Below are 17,274 nucleotides of genomic sequence, written 5' to 3' on the forward strand. Positions count from 1 at the left end.
GCAGCCGCACTTCTGTGAATTGATATTTCATGTTCATATCTGGGGCTTAAACTTGTATTCCTTCAGACAGTGAGAAAAGCCAAATGTTTTCACAAGCAGTAAGGATTTTCTTAAGGGAAAACAAGTAAAAATACAGTACAAACAAAACTAAATGTGTATTTTGAATATTAAACGTAGATCTACAAAGAATTAATATTATAGGCTTTAATGCACTTGATTATAGTTTTTCCTATTATATTTTAAGCAAAAATAAGATATATAATTAAATAAATGAAGTGAGTCAGAAAAATTCAGAAATACTACTCGAGATAATAATTATTTTGAGCATTATAGCATGCCAGGCACTTTATATACATCATCATATAATTCTCTCGACAATCCTAAAGTTTTATATATTTTCCTTTACATTTTGAAGATAAGCAAATTGCTGGTCAGAGAGATTAAATAGCTTTTCATAGCTGAGGAATGAATAAACTGAAGTCAGTGCTGTAAGAGAATCTTGGCTATCTCTAAATACCTTATTCTTTATCATGTGTGTGCCAGCTCTTCATGCATTACTGTGACAAACCATCAAGATGATGGTAATTTGTGTCTATGCTACATTTAAAAATTTTATATTTTTTGCTAACATCTGTATTCCTAGCTACTTGGGAAGCTGACATCCAGAGAATCTAGGTTCCAGGACAACCAGAGAATATAGTTCCTGAGACCCCATCTCCAAAATAACCAGAGCAAAATGGACTGGATACATGGCTCAAACCCTAGAGTGCCTGTTTTGCAAGCATGAAGCCCTGAGTTCAAGCCCCATTCTACAAAACAAATTATTTTTTTACTTTTTACATTTTATAAAGTGTCCACTGTATACTTTTCCATTTTTCATTACTCGGCTCATGCCTGCTTGAGGGAAGAAGCAGAGTAAGCAGTTCAACCCATCTTCAGCCATCTTTAGGGCAAGATGTGAGGGGTTTTGTTTTGGTTTTTTGGTACTGGAGTTTGAACTCAGGTCCTCATGCTTCCAGTTTTCATAATGTAGCATGCTTCTGAATAATCTGAGAAAAGATAGACAGAAGAAGTGATCCGTTAATTCCAAGGACAACTTCCTTGTTTGTCATTTCAAAATTATAGCTTAATTTTACTTTTCTCCTTGCAGGCCTTATGTAACTGTATAACACATAACACATAATCACATAATGTGTTATGTGATTATAAAATATCACATAACACATTAATATATGTGATTAAAAAATATCACATAACATATTAATATATGTGATTAAAAAATAATCCAAATTATTTTTTGTTTTTGATTGAACATTGTTTCAAAATTTTTTTTAAAAGTATTATGCATAAGGATATTATTTATTTATTATATAAATTGACTGATAAAGACACTAAGATTTTATTTGATATTTCTTAGCACTGCTTTTTTTTTCCATATCATTAACTGGGGTTAGCATTCCAAATTATCTAGAAAATTAAAATGATTTCATTCTGTAGTTTCTCACATAAAATTCACTTATAGTTTATCCAAATTCAGACAGTTGTATAAGAGTGCATTTGCCTCATTTAATTAATGAGTTTTCCTTTTTAAAAAGCATTAATGGTATATTGTGATTTAAATGTGTGACACCTGTGAACACTTGTGTTCGGATTTACCATAGAATATGATATTCTTTGGTTAGCATAGACACCTGAATTTTTGGTTTCCCCTAGATTTCATATTTAACAGGATAATAAAGAAGAAACATTAAGTCCTTCATTTGATGAAAAACAGAGGAACCATTAAGCAAGGAAGGAATTTTCATGTCTGTTAATAAAGTTTGTGTATTAGAACTTTGTAGTAGCATGTAAAAAAGCTAGAATGGAAAAATTGGTAGGTTTCAGTATCATAACTTAAGTTTCATGACTTTATCAGATGCCTTCACTTCCTACTTTTTATACATCACAGATTTAACTTTTTCCTTTTATAATAAATTATGCAGCCAGGAAAGAATAAAAGATCAATTACATTAATGAATAAAGATGTTTTAAACGTATTTAAATACATAAAGTTTTTTATTATCTTAGGAGTAATTACAGACAGAGGACTTGTGAGCACTGTTTGATAATACCAAATACTGCTTTATTGCCTGTTTACTGACTGACTAAATAAATAAATTTAGACCTCTGACCCCCAAACTCTTTATGAGCCTCCCTTTGAATGAAATATTCTTCTTGGTCTGAAAACATTAAGTTAAAAAGATATTAACTTATAAATATAATTTCAAAGAGAAATAATAATGTTCTCCTAGGAGATGAGAAGACAAGAAAAACAAAGTGAGTTAAATTCTTAATTTTTATTTGTTTTATGTGTGCCTTAGATCATTGAGTTTAAAAGTTAGTAACTCAATCTTCTGAGTTACTTTTAGAATCTGTGGTATTGGTGCTCTCTATATCATACTGTTACAATGCCAAGATGGTTTTTGATTTAAGGAGGTGATTTTTTTTTTTTTTTTAAGTTTTTGAGACAAAATCTTGCTGTGTAGCCCAAGCTGGCCCTGAACTCACCATGCTTTCACCTTGGCCTCTTAAGTACTGAGATCAGGTATATACTGCCACACCTGGCCTTGTTTTTTTCTTTTGTGCTGTTCATATTTGTTTATGTATCATGAATTAGTGTTGTGAAACTTAATTATTTCTTTCAAATATCAATTTTACCTCCTTCAGAGAGAATAGTGATCAGAATCATTTTGTCTGAATGCTTAACTAAAAGTATTAAATGTTGAGGGTGGAAACTTAAACACACAACAGTGAGGGTTTTATTATTATTATTCTTTGATCCCCAAGCATTACCATTTTTTCTTTTGCCTGCAGAGTTTTAAAGGTAATTTTAATGATGTTAATCTGTATAAAATTTTTACATTCTTAATTTTTGGATTTGGGAGAATAATTTGAACATTAGACTTAAAAGACTTGTACATAGATGATTTGTAACCACTTTATTGTAATTTAGTTGCAAGGGTGGTAGAGAATTATCAACATACTATATTTTCTATCTCACATATAATTGCCATTAACTTTTTTCTCTTATGTGTTTGAACTTCAAAGAATTAAGGCTTTGTGTAAATAGTGGGTGTGTCTTTTCATTGGCTTGACTTATGCACTTAGAAATATGGTCTTTCTAAAAGTTTGGCTTGGGGTCTTTGCTGTTAGCATGATTTAGATGGATGGAGAGGGTTGCTTGCTTTACTATTAATCATTTTCCAGACAAATTCATGGAAACAGGCTGCAGATAGAATAAGGAAAACAACAAAACATTCAAGACTTTGGCATGGACCTGAATGTCTGTGCTGTCAGTGAGCCTTTTGCTCACTTACCCAATCTCCACTGGGATTAAAACTTTCCCCTGCATTAGGGATAGCACTTAATATGCTGCAGCCTCTTAGCCATTTTTTTTTAAAATCTGGCTATAAACTGTTTCTGATTGCTCACAAAATCTTCACCAGTTCAGCCTTTAAGAAGAATGATTGTGCAGTGACTCAAACAGGACTATTAATAATTAAAGCAATACGGATTACCTGAATTTTATTTTTCATTTCCGTAGTTAGCTCTCCACATCCCTCAGCATCAGGCAGAATTTGAATGCATGGATGCACTTTGTCATCCATGTTAAAGATTAAAAAAAATGGGGATATAAGAAATTTGACTGTAGAAATGTTTAGAAGGATAAGATTACAGAATAAAAAACAACAAAAATCTCAAAAGACTTTATAAACCAGTAACTATTAGAATCAACTTCTTCTTTAGGCAGTGAATATCTGAGCTACCCAGAAAGTTGCATATCAAAAGATTACCTACTTCTTTCTTAATGATTCCTATTAATTATGATTTAACAACCTTTTTCTAAAGCAGTGGTTCCCAGTCTGGCAATGTCACCTCCCACTCCCCCAGACATTTTTGGGTCTCCACTGGGATAGCTCTGGCACTCATTCCCAGCGAGAGCATCCAGGAATATTACTAATCATCTGATAATGCAGAGAAGAGTACCTTCCCTATAAAAATATTGTCTAGCCCCAAATTTCAGTACTGCTAAGGTTAATAAACCCTGTTTTAAAGTGAGTTTTTATCTTGAGTGTTTTTCCAAATAAATTACCACGCTGATGTTTACAACGTTTCACGGGAGATTTTATTTTATTTGGATTGCTAATAAGAGAAAAGCAGCTTTAGAGGCTGATACACGGGCTTATGGATTCAGTAAACACAAATATTCTTGGAAAACATGGAGATAGTATGATCCCAAGATGCAAAGAAATGGGAGGAAATTCCTATTTTATCATAGGGCAGGATAAATTTTTTTTTCTCTTTTAACTTCATAGATATGAAAGAAAGCTTCTACTTTGTAGGAGATAGGGTTGTATGGAATTATTTCTATATTGACAAATTAAATCTTTTGATAAAAAGATCTAAAATTAATTATCTTGGCAGAATATTCAATAGCCCAAAGCTCTGTATTCATTTCTTAGACGTGAATATATGCAATTCATTTCATTTCTAGGCTTCAGTAAACACTTCTGAAAAGTAAGGTGGTTATTCAGGAAGCAAATGAATAAATTTTAATCATACCTGTATTTTATGTATTCCTATAATTGGTATTTTTTCATTTCAAGGGATATTTTGTTAAGATAATATTTTGAATCAGTAATTTTTCATCTTTTCTGAACTGACACAATGTATCATTAACCCTAGCCAGCCATTAGGGTTTGTCTTAATTGTTGTAAGGACTCAAGGGAATGCACATAGAGCCCTGAAAATTAATCACTTCCCTTGAGGAATTAGTCCATAACATTTGAATTCATAGTCCTTCACATAGTTTTCATATTTTATGATCTACCTTTTTTCTGACATCTTCTGTTTTGTTATGTCCAAAAAACTGAGAAATTCCAAGAAAAAGCAGTAATAATTAAGGACTAATAAGGAAACTTTAGTGCACTGGTAACATTTTATCCATTATTATTAACTAATAAAAGTAAATATTAATTAACCTTTCTTTTGTATATGCATAACTTATTTTTCTCATTATGTTTGGTGCCATCATACATCATATATGTAGCTTTGTGGTGAGACTTGAGTCTTGGTGAGTGGGGATTTTTGGGGGAAAAAAGGGGTGGCAGAGCTAGGGTTTGAACTTAAAGCATTAGGGCTTCTGCTTGCTAGGCAGGTAATCCATTACTTAAGCCATCACCCAGTTCCATCCCCAGTTCTAGTGGGGATTGTTATAGCTTCTAGATTCAAGGTATTTTGTTCTGCAACCTCTTGTCCAAAGACACTGTTTTAATTGAGTGAGTCAAATCCCACAGCCTTGTGTAAATTCTTATGATTCTGGATAATCTCTAATCATTTTCTAGGAAGTATCAGAGGCATCAATTTTATTGTGATATTTGGAATATTTACTCATGGAGAAAAATAGACCTTACCCTGAAACAACTGGTACACTCTGCAATAAGCATTGCCTTATTGGACCTATGTATCTCCTGACATTTCATTATTTCATGAATGCAAATTTTAAGAGGAAACTTATTTATTATAGTGTTTAGTTTTTAAAAATCGACATTATAGTGATATAATATGGTGACCATGGGCTAGAAATATCCCACATGATTTGCCCTATAAGTGAATGAATTAATATCTAACTTCAAGTATTATACTATTTTTGACAGAAACTCTTTGTGCAATGAAATTATAATATAAAATTCACAAATTATTATTTCACTGAGGTTTTATTGATTTCAGAACAATCACTAGCAGACATACAACTTTTTCGTGACTTTGTACTATTACATATACTTTTACCTAGTGTGTATGTATACACATGATCTACTCCTGAATTGCATGCTTGATTCCAGATGTCTTCACATGAACAGAATTTATAAAGATTATCTTTTATCTTTTTATGTGTAGGAAGCAAGGTCATTAGTGGGTCAGTTTTGAAATTTTTTATGAAATACTTAGTTTCTGTAGTGTTATGTCACTTTTAAATTTTTCAGTTTTTCTGACTATACAACTGTATTAAAAGTGAACTTGCAAAGGTACCAGTGTTAAATGGTATCTTTTCTCGTCTTGAATTTTAAAAATTCAGTCCTGCTGACTACCTACACCATGAAGTTCTGTACCTTCTGAATCCTATAGGATTCACTGGTTTTGTTTTTTGATTAGGTGGGGGAGGTCAGAAGGAGGGGAAGGTGGCACAAACAATGTATACACATATAAGTAAATGTAAAAAATGATAAAAGAAATAAAAAATGTATCTCCATTTCTTTTGTCTTCTTTATTTGTGGTTTCTCTGACACCAATCTCTTCCTCCTCCATTTTTATCTTCACTTTATCTCATGGTACTCTTTCTTTCTAAAAGAAAGTCGGTATTTCTAAAAGAAATCAATATTAATCCATTTAGGAGTGGCAGGAACACCTCATCAAGTCTCGCTCTTCACTCTGCCTGTTTGAGTTTACAAAAGTTGCCACCACCACCCTTATTTGCTCATTTACCGGAATAGTTATGTCTTCTGGTAGTTATGTATTCTGAGCATGCTAAGTTTATTATTTCCTCCAGGCTTTTTTGTGATTATTTTATTTCCTCTCCATTCATCTACATACATTCTCTTTACTTTTTCCTTAGCTGTTGCTCAGTCTTAACCTTTTGCATGAAATTTTTTTTTAGAATTTTTATTTTTGGTTTTTAATTCTTACTAATTCTGCTTTATCAGTCTCTTTTCTGTAGCTTACTTTTGTACCACTTAGTTTAGTTCTTGATTTTCTGTGATAGTTCATCTTTTGCAGATTTTTCCCTACCCATGTCATTACTTGCATCTTGAGGTCAGAAAGATCAAACCATTTTCATTAACTCTCAGGTACAGGTGTTCTATGGATGTTTTCCCATTGAATGAAAATAAAACAAAGATTTAAATATTTAATGTTATATAAATATTTTTAATATTAAGTATTATTAAACATGTCAATCTTAGTGTTCTCAGGGAGTCAATAATGAGTACACAAAATTATTTTTAAATGATATTATTACAGTTTTTGCAAGTAAACTTTTGTAGCTCTAAAAATTTCATATCAGCAGATGGCAGTCAAACCAAAGTTCATTTTACTAGCTAATTGAAAATTAAAATTTTGTTTCTGTAATACTTATTCTACTTAGGACACTTGCTATACTTTATAATCCATTTGCACATGAATGTGTCACAGTTCTTCAGTTGGTAGGTTTATGGAATTATATTAAATATGTTTAGCTATGGAAAGTAAACAGTTTTGTTTTCTTATTAAATGAAAAAGAGAAAATTGACTTTTTAGAACTTAAAATGCATTATTTGGTGGGTTTGTTGTTTTGATTTTTTGATGGGTGGCCAACTTTGCATAGAAATTTGTTTTTTTCTGCCTCAGAAGCACGTTTCTTTTAAATTCACTTATAGATTATGCTACTTTTTAATGCAAAAATAATCACTTTTATAGAATATCTTTATTTTTTTCTTGTGCATTTGGGAAGAGTTTTTATTAGAGGTCATAGTATAACACTAACTAGAATGTAGTTTTTTTTTCCAGAATCTTTCCTCTGGTCAGCTGTGAACAAATAGTGGTATGTGTTTATAGATGTTCTCACTTTCACCTTATCTTCTGGAGGCTAGCCTAGTACCTATTGAGGTAGAAACACAGTTTATACTAAACAGTGTTTAACATATACTGATGGTATTATTGTATTTCCTGTTTTGTATTCACAATAAGAAGAGTCTGAAAAACTGCCTTTGAATAAATGCTTCACTGACATTCCAGACAAGTGTAATCTTGTCTTCTGGTAGGCAGGAAAGTGTGATGTCCTGGAATGCTATTGAGAAGGAAATCTCTTTCTGTTCCACAAATGATACCCCTAAACCTTTTAAGAATGTAATTTTAAAATGACAGCTCTGTATTTACTTTTCCTTCTGTTTATTAACTTTGCATGCATTTATTTCAGAAAAAAAAATCCATTGTTTTTGAAAAAGAAGCATCTTCCTGGTAGTTTGCTGGAAATTGTTCACAGAAACAATATGGGATAAACAAAAACAGATTTAGTAATTATTTCTTTTTGTTCTCTTAGCATAAACTTTTTTAGTACTTGAATCAGGCTTTTGATAATTCTGAACTTTAAAGATGCGGTATCACCTATTACCTTCTCAAACTTTTAGTTGCAGAAATGGTTGTATAAAGATTGTTTTTAGAACCAGATTATATTTTCAAAAGTTAGATTGGAAAGGTTTTTTATTGAGTCATTAATTTATAAAAATTGAATTATACAACTTTAGTCAAATGGATTTTTACATGCTTAATTATAATAGCTAGTAATTCACTTAAAATTGCACTGAAGTTTCTGATTAATAACTGAAAAAGTATGGCTAAGGTTAGATCCATAAGTAATTATCAAAATAGACTTCATAGATTAGACCTGTGTCTAATTTCTAGGTCAGTGGTTCCTTTTCTTCATCCTAACTAATTTCCATCTTTAATATACCTAATTATTTCTGTACTTCAACCCTCATTCTAAAACCCAGCAAAATTATCAGCGTGTTGATCCACATATGCCATTCCAGCACTCGTGACTGATGCAGGGGGATCGTGAGTTTGAGGTTCGCCTGGGCTGCACAGCAACACCAGTCTCAATAAAAAAATTTTTTTCAGTAAAATGGAAAATGATCTGTAAGAATGTCCAAATCCAAGATTTAAAATATTTGTTGATAGCTTACTTACTTTAGAAAATTACTATATACTCTTTATGACCAGGTAATTCTAATGCTATTAATTTATATGTCATCTTACACACTTTGTTTATATGTTTGCTTAAAAATATGTTGAGCTATGGCTCCAGTGGCGCAGTTGGTTAGAGTGCAGTACGCAGTACTTACACAAAAATGGCCATTCTCGTAAGTCTGCCATGAAGAATTCTGAAATACTAAGTCTACTACAGCTTTGATTTTTTTTTTTTTGGCATTAGTGGGGACTGACTCCAGAGTCTCATGCTTGCTAGCAAGCACTCTAGTACTTAAGCCAAGGCCCCAACCCTTTTGGGTTTTTTTTTTGTTTTTAGGTTTTTATTATGGGATAGTGTTTTGATAACTTTTTTATGGGTTTGTCTCAAACAATGATCCTCCTGCTTTCTGCCTCCTGAGTAGCTCGCATTACATCACCAAGACCTGCTGATTAAGTTTTTTAAAGAGAATAATTTAAGCTACTAACATAATGATTCCACAGTATCAGTACGTCACATTCCTTCTTTTGCTTCTGTGCTATTTGTAGACCACTATCACACAAACTACATTCTCACTCACATCAACAGGAATGAGAAAATAAAATGATAGAGTGCTCATTCCTCCCTTTATGGCCGTAAGCTACAAATACACTATATTCTGTTGGCTGATTTTACCTGCAAGATCATTATTCACCTATAAAAGAAGCTGTAAAATAAATACATTTAAATATATTCCAGTTTTTGAATGGCTTGGTACACAGTTCGAATTCAGTGTTATTACTAAAGGAATAAAATACCTAGTAATCTCTGCCATTATCTGTTAGCAGTATTCACTGTCATTGTCTACTTCCTCTTTGTTTTGCATTGATACAATAACTGCCTCATTTTTGTTCTATATCTCTGTTACTTCTTGACTTCTCACAAATTTTTTCCTCTTTGCCTTGCCAATAATGTTGCCATTAATCAAGGACAGGCACTAGTGCACCTTTTCTTTCTTCTCTGTCCATGGACAAACTCAATCTCATACGTATCAATCACTTTAGTTATCAGCCATGATCCTGAACTTTTTTGAGCCAGACTTTGCTCTGACCTCTTCAACTAGCCATCCACTTAGATGTGTCAAAGGCAACTGAAGTATTTTAAAGTGATATGATACATGTGTGTGAGTACGTGGGGGGAGCATATAAAGTTATTTAATCTTTATCTTAAGAGGTAAATAGCCATATTTGACTTTACTCATGAGAAACTGAGACATAGGTTAAGAAACTTGACCAAGGTTACAAAGATGGTAACTCTAAATTCTGTGAGTTTTGACAAATCATTGAATTGTTTAACCACTGGTGTAATTGCAAAATATAATGACTTATTTTTATTTACACCAAAAAATTACTTTATGCTGCTACCTTCTTTCCACCAACCCATAGTTGAAATGTCATGTAAATTTTAATATAATTTATAATATTTTGGGAGTGCCCTCTTTTACTTAACATCTTTTTGAGATTTATCTATGTTGCTGTGCATATCATTAGTCCATTCCATTTTTATTGTGGGGTGGTATTCCACTGCATGAATGTAACACAATTTATTTATCCATGTACCTGTTGAAGGACATTGTGGGTTGTTTCCGGTTATGCTATGAAAATTTTTCTACAAGTAAATGTTTATGGATAGGTTTTTATGTAAACATAAGTTTTCATCTCAGATAGTACTAGGAATGGGACTGAAGAAACTGCTATATTGCTTTCCCATTAACTTTTTATTTCACTCCCATGAACAATAGATGAGAATTTCAGGTGCGCTGTGTACTTGCCAGCACTTGTTATTGTCAGGTGTTTTGGTTTTTGGTTTTTTTTCCCCTAGATGGGAGTTGTCTGTCCTTTTGTCAAATTATACTATCATAATTATCGAAACTTTATATTTGGCAGTAAAAGGTATAATGTTTTCCTTCAACTTTGTTCTTCATTTTCAAAGCATGAGCTATTCTAGTCCATTTCCCTTTCCATGTAAAATTTAGGGTTAAGTTGTTGATAACTTAATAATCCAAGTGAAATTTTTATTTGGGTTTATTTTAAATATATAGATCAATTTGAGGAGTTTTTTTTTTTTTTTGATGGTACTGGGGTTTGAACTCGGGGCCTTATGCTTTCTAGACAGATGCTCTTATCACCTGAGCTCCCAGACCTTTCTCTCTGGTTATTTTAAGATAAGGTCTCACTTGTATGCCCAGGCTAGCCTGGGCCTCAGTTCTCCTATTTACACTTCCCGTGTAACTAGGATGACAGGGGTGCATCACCACAACCCAGCTTTTCCAATAAAAATGTTGAGATGGGGTCTTGGGAACTTTTTTCCAGGGCTGGACTTGAACTACTATCTTCTCAGTCTTCTTTATCCCCTGTTCCCCTCCCACCTGTAGTTGAGATTCTAGGCATGAGCCACTGTGCCCAGATAAGAACTTATTATTACAGTTTAATAGTATCCAGTCATGAACATTGTCCATTTACTTAAGTGTTCTTCTATTTCAGTGTTATATACTTTCTAGCATAGAGGCACTGTACATAATTTATTTATACCTAAGTAATTACTTATTGAGGTTATTATATATGCTATTGTTTATTTCTGTTTTGGTTTCAGTTGTCTAGTGTTAGTATGTAGAAATATGATTGAATGAATGCAGTTTTTTCTGTCATTCCAGTTTGCATACTTTTTATTATTTTATTTTTATTTTTTGGATTTTTGCACTGGCCAAGACTTCTAGTAACATGTTAAACAGAGGTGGTGAGAGTGGGCATCGCTCTTTTATTCCTGATCTTTGGGAGAAATCTTCAGTGTTTCACCATTAAGTATGATGGTAGCTTAGACTTTTTATAGAAACCATTTAACATTTAACAGCATGAGTGTTCCTAGAATGCTGAGAGTTTTGAATCATGAATGGATTTTAAATTTTGTCAAGTGCATTTTTTTTACCACTATCAATATGATCATGGAGTTTTTCCTTTTTAGACTGTTAAAATCTTGGATTATATTGATTGATTTTGAAAGGTTAAATTAGTCTTTTATTCTCAGGATAAAATGTACTTAATCATTTCATGTAAGTAAGTGTATATATGTATACATATATACCAATATTGGTATATTGGTTATATTTTGTTGAAGATTTTTCTATCAATTTTCATAAAGAATATGTATAATTATTTTTAACTATACCTTCTTTTGTTTTCTATCAATAATACATGCTTAATAAATTGAGACAGTAGTATTCTTTTTTCTATTTTTTAGAAGAGACTTTGTAAAATTAGGATTATTTCTTCCTTGAATGCTTGGTAGAATTGTCCACTTGATACCATCTGGGTCTGGAGTTTTCTCTGTTAGAATTTGAGTTTAATACTTTTAATAGATAGTGGATGATTTTGGTTCTCTTATTTTTAATTAAATAAGCTTTTTAATTTTGTGTTTTTCAGAGAGTTTTGGCTATTCCATTTAATTTGTTAAACTTATACCCAGTATTGTTATCTTTTAGTATCAGGGTCTGTGGTGTATCTCCTCTTTCCTTCCTGATATTTGCAGCTTGTTTCATCTCTCCTTTTTCATGGATCAGTTTTGGTCTTTTCAGGGACCATACTGTGGTTTCATTGATTTTTCTGTAATACTTTGTTGTTTTCAATTTTATGGATTTTATATTTCTTTCTGCTTCTTTTGTGTGTGTTTTGCTTTTATTATTCTTAGTTTGTATGATACTTAGAGTACTAATTGGACACCTGATTTCAAATGCTATAGATTTCCCTCTAAGTATTACTTTAGCCACATTTCAGAAATTCTTTTTTCCATTTAATTTTCATTTAGTTCAAGTATTTTCTGCAACTTCCTATTTGACCAATGGATCGTTTAAAAACATATTGCCTAATTTCCAAATATTTGGAATTTTCCAGATATCTTGGTGGCTTTGGCTATTAGTTTAATTGTAATGATCATAGCAGATGCTAATTTTTATTATTGCTCTCTGATACCATTTCTGTTTGCCCCTCTGTTTTTTACTCTTTTCCTTTCTTTCCCTTCTTTTGAATGTGAAGAAAATTTTTCATTACTTCATTCTAATTCATCAGTTAGCGTTTTTATGTTTCTTTGTGCTTATTAGTTGCTTTAGCAATTATGATATTCATACCTAACTTTTCAGAGTCTACTTATAATTAATATTTTGTCACTTGAAATAAAGTATAGACACCTTTTAAACATCATGTAGAAACAATAGGAAGAAAGACATATGATGACGCCTTGGTGTCTGCCACGGAAGGCCACTTAAGTTGTTCTTGGGCCCCTCTTTTCTTGGCTTATTTTTTGTGCTCTCTATTGTCCACCTTTTAACCATTTGTCTTGTTTTGTTTCAATTTCAGCCTACAGTTTATAATGTAGGAAATACCTTTAGGTCCCTGTCTTCCTTCTTGGGATATTTTCTAAATTCAATATGAGGTTATTGATACAGAGGAAAAAACTGTGGCGCAGAGGTTTAATTGCCTCAGATCATACGACTAATAATGGGCAAGGCTAGAATTTTACTCTGGTAGTCTGTCTGCAGTATTTGCACATTTGGCCACAGTGCTACTGCCTAATTTTTCTTTAGACACTTGTAAATTTTATGACAAAACCCTTGTTTGTTTAAACATGGATTCTAGAGTTGGGTATGGTAGCATGAGTCTATATTCTTTGCACTAGGGTGGTTAAGGGGAAAAGACTGTAAGTTAGAGGCTGGCTTGGGTTATACAGTGAGACACTGTCTCAAAACAATAACAAACTAAAAGAAAAGTATATGACTTCAAAATTTTGTTGTGAAAGTACAGTTGATTGTCTCATGCTTAAACCATCTCCAGTGCTTCTTAAAATAGCTCTTAAATTTTTTCTGACAATTTTTAACTGTTTTTGAGTTTGTGAAAATAGTTTTGGCATCAAAACAATTTGTGATACTCATGTAATTGGAGTTAAATTTTCTCGATATAGTTGAAAAAATGCTTTATGGAAAAAATACTAATGTGCAACACTGCAAAATAATTTGCTATTTTGTAGTCAAAGTAGCAAACACATGCATTTGCAAAATAATAGCATGTACAAAGCATATTTATTTATGCTTTTAGATAATACTCGGTATTTGTGTACATCCCCAAGCATTGGATTCTACAACTCATAGACTGAAAACCACACTATTAAGGTATTAAGGAAAGTTAATTTTTAAAAAGTTAAAATTTCTGTTTTTCCTAGGATAATTGAGTTGAATAGATTCAAACTTAGAAATATATATTTATCTTTTAAGTCAAAACTTATGTTTCATTTTATGTGCTACAGAATATTACATTACCTATGGACTGCAAATCTGAGCAAGGAAATGTTTTATAAATCAACTCTAATTTTTATCAAATCCACACCTTACCATTGAAATGGAAATATCCATATTATCAACCGAAATGTTCCTATTAGCCATAGTGTTTACAAGCATAACTTTGGAATTTTAAGAACTGTCTGTTTCTTCTACAATTTAAATTATAGTGTTTTTCTTATAGGAAAATAAACAGATGTTGCAGATATTAAACAAATAAAAACTTGATACTTGTGAAATAAATGATTTCTGGGAATATAAAGTGAAACTATCTGAAAAGCCTTTGAATTTGGCAACTTTCTCTTTGCATTCCCTTTCCTGTTTCTCTAGTAATCATTGTATCATTCCTAATGAACTAGTACTCAGATTTATTAAAACTAGTGATGAAATAATTGTGAACAGACTTCCTTTAACTAGCCTGTGTTTGTTATTTTAGCTTTAAGCTCAATAATCTCTTATCTTCACCACAATCCCTACTCCTGAACCAGATAGATTTTAATGATTTTGGGAAAATCTGCACTAACATTTGAAGGTTAAAGCTTGATTCATCTGACAGATTGTGATTCAGAAAAGTCAGAGGTAAAAGTTTAACAAATGTAGCAGTAAAGTATATAATTCACTGCCAACATAATTTTCATATTACAAAATTAAGATACTCAGTACATTCCAAGCAACACCTGGATTGATGTAGCAGATACTTAAATCATTATGAAGAAATGAATAACCACAATGAAGTGAACTTTTTTTTTTAAATGGAAAAAGGCTATGGTAAAAAGCTTTAATAACAGATTCAATATGATTTTATAGGCAACCAATTAGCAGATTAATTAATCATTTAGCCTCCTTTAGTTAAAACCAATATTCCACTCAAGAAAGATGAATCCAAAATGCATCCTCTTATACGGACCAACATAAATACAAATGAAGTCAACGGTGTACCCCATTAGCATGCTGCAACTGTATTTCAATAAAACAAACCCTCCCCCGCCCCAAACCCTGGCCCCTGGCAAACATAGATAAATGATTGTGCACTGCGTGACAATACCATTAGGTGAGAACTTTGGTTCATGCAGTTAGCTGCCACAAGGTTGCACCCAAAACCCGCAGCCCTGGCACCCAAAGTCAATCAGCGGTTGTGGCTTGTGGCATCAGCCATGCTCCTTCCACAACACTAGGTGAATACTGTGGTCAAGCATGCTGGTGGCAAAGACCAAGCCCATGTCATTGTGCCCGTCCAGTCCATTCAGCCAGGATGCTTCGCCTGCCAGGAAGCTGGAGCCTCTCTTTGATTTCCTGTACTCTGGCAGAGGCCAGCAGCTTATCAGGCTCTCTGTCCACAAGTCCATGATGTACAGGTAGTGGTTGTCAAACAGCAGAGCAAAGACTTCTCCAAAGCCAAGCAAGGCCAAGTTTGCTATCTCAGGAGTCTTGATGACCCTGAGAATATCATAACTGGCAAAGTCCCACTGGTAGAGACCAAGTGCTGAACTACAGACAGTGTATTTGTCGTCAAAATGAAGTCTTGGCTGCAGGCAAATACTTCTGTCCTCAGAGACAGACAATGTCTTTAAGCACTTGCAGTTGATTTCTCTCCCAGTTGGCCAAATCTTGATCTCATATTTGTCCACACTTAAAGAGGATATAGTCTCCAGGACTGTGCAAGAGAGACTTGACTTTGCACCTCTGCAAAACCACCTTGGTGACCCATTCTGTGTGCCCAGTGAGTGTGTTCAGGCATGTCCCAGCAGATAAAGCTCATACTTTCACAGTGAAGTCTGCAGAACCGCTCACCAAGATATCCAGTTCATCATTGTAGTCCACGCTAAACACCAACCCCCCTGTGCCCTCGGAAGTGCTGGGTCCTGGCTCCGGAGCTCCATTCCCAGCAGGCCACAGTGTTATCAAAGGAACCCGTCACAAGCTTCTGCTCATCAAACTTCACTGTTGCGCAAGTGTGGGTCTGGATGCCGTAAACACACTGCCCTGTGTTCACATCCCACAGCTTCACAGACAAGTCATCTGACCCTGTACAGAGAAGTCATCATTGTAGTAAAGTGCATATACTCTGGCACTGTGTCCAATTAATGATGAGGTCTCAAAGGCTTCATGGTCCTCCAGTTGCTTCATTCTCAAAATAGCTTCAAATAAACCTTCTTCCAGTGCAAAGCGTCCTGAACAGAATCATCTATCTGCCAGCCCAAATTTTTACAGGCAGTCTGCCACACCTCTGTGCAGGCACTTACCATCTTATTCCACTGTTTAGAGACGAGGCAGCACGTGAGTAAAGTCTGAGGATTGAGCCATTTTAACAAAAACTGAGCTCCAAGGAAAGGAGTTTGAGGAAGTCCCACTTGAGGAGAGTCTCCAGGTTATTGGAGGGGTGCCTGAGCTGGACTGCCCCACTCAGACTAATCAGGTGATCCAGAGTTTCATTTTTCTCCAAGTCCGTCAGAGAAAGAAATGTAACAGAAATGTTATCAAGCCATGTCTCAAAGTCCTTTCTCTCCATAAGATTATGGAAATATTTACCTTTAACTCATTTTGCAGCTAAGAAAAGGGAGGCACTAGGAGACAGGAATCTCAAGACTTTAACTGTCCTATGCCTAAGAACACCCACAGATTCCTCAGCCCCAGGTCCCTGACTCCCGGAGCTGTGTTCCGCGCGGCACTGACCTGAGCGAGCGCCCCGGGGCCCAGGACCTTGCGCTGGGCTCACACCGACTAGGCGCGCTCGGGCCACCAGAGCCTCGCAGCAGCCGGGTCAGCTCAGCAGCCATGGCGCCTGGACCTGTGGCCGCTGCTCCTGGTCCGCAGCCTCACTGAAGTGAACTTTTAACCCTTATTTAAGTCAAAACTTGTGTTGCATTTTATATACTACAGAAAACTGTACTAGGTGTAGCAATAGTAGCAATTTGGGAACGTTTTTATCTTGTAGAATGGCTGCTAATTTTCCGAATCATTTAACAATTAACACTTTATAAGCCTTTTATTTAATATAAACTTTCCTTGTTTTTAAAATAAGATTCACTGCTTTTCAGCCATAGGAGAGGAATAGATTTCCAAAATAAAACAGGTGGTTTAAGTTTGTCCACAGAGAGCTAAATATCTAGTGGAAGTAAGGCCAAAGTTGGAGAACTCACATTTCCCACACACA

General features: G+C 33.9%; 1 protein-coding gene and 1 pseudogene across 4 annotated transcripts in view; one reads left to right on the forward strand and one right to left on the reverse strand.

The window, feature by feature from the left end:
* Afg2a (AFG2 AAA ATPase homolog A) overlaps nucleotides 1-17,274 on the forward strand; it is a 314,577-nt gene that overhangs the window by 106,492 nt on the left and 190,811 nt on the right. The window lies entirely within an intron of this gene.
* LOC109691978 (F-box/WD repeat-containing protein 2 pseudogene) lies at nucleotides 14,720-16,654 on the reverse strand (annotated as a pseudogene).

Source organism: Castor canadensis, chromosome 9 (genome assembly GCF_047511655.1).
Source record: "Castor canadensis chromosome 9, mCasCan1.hap1v2, whole genome shotgun sequence".
Lineage (NCBI taxonomy): Eukaryota > Metazoa > Chordata > Mammalia > Rodentia > Castoridae > Castor > Castor canadensis.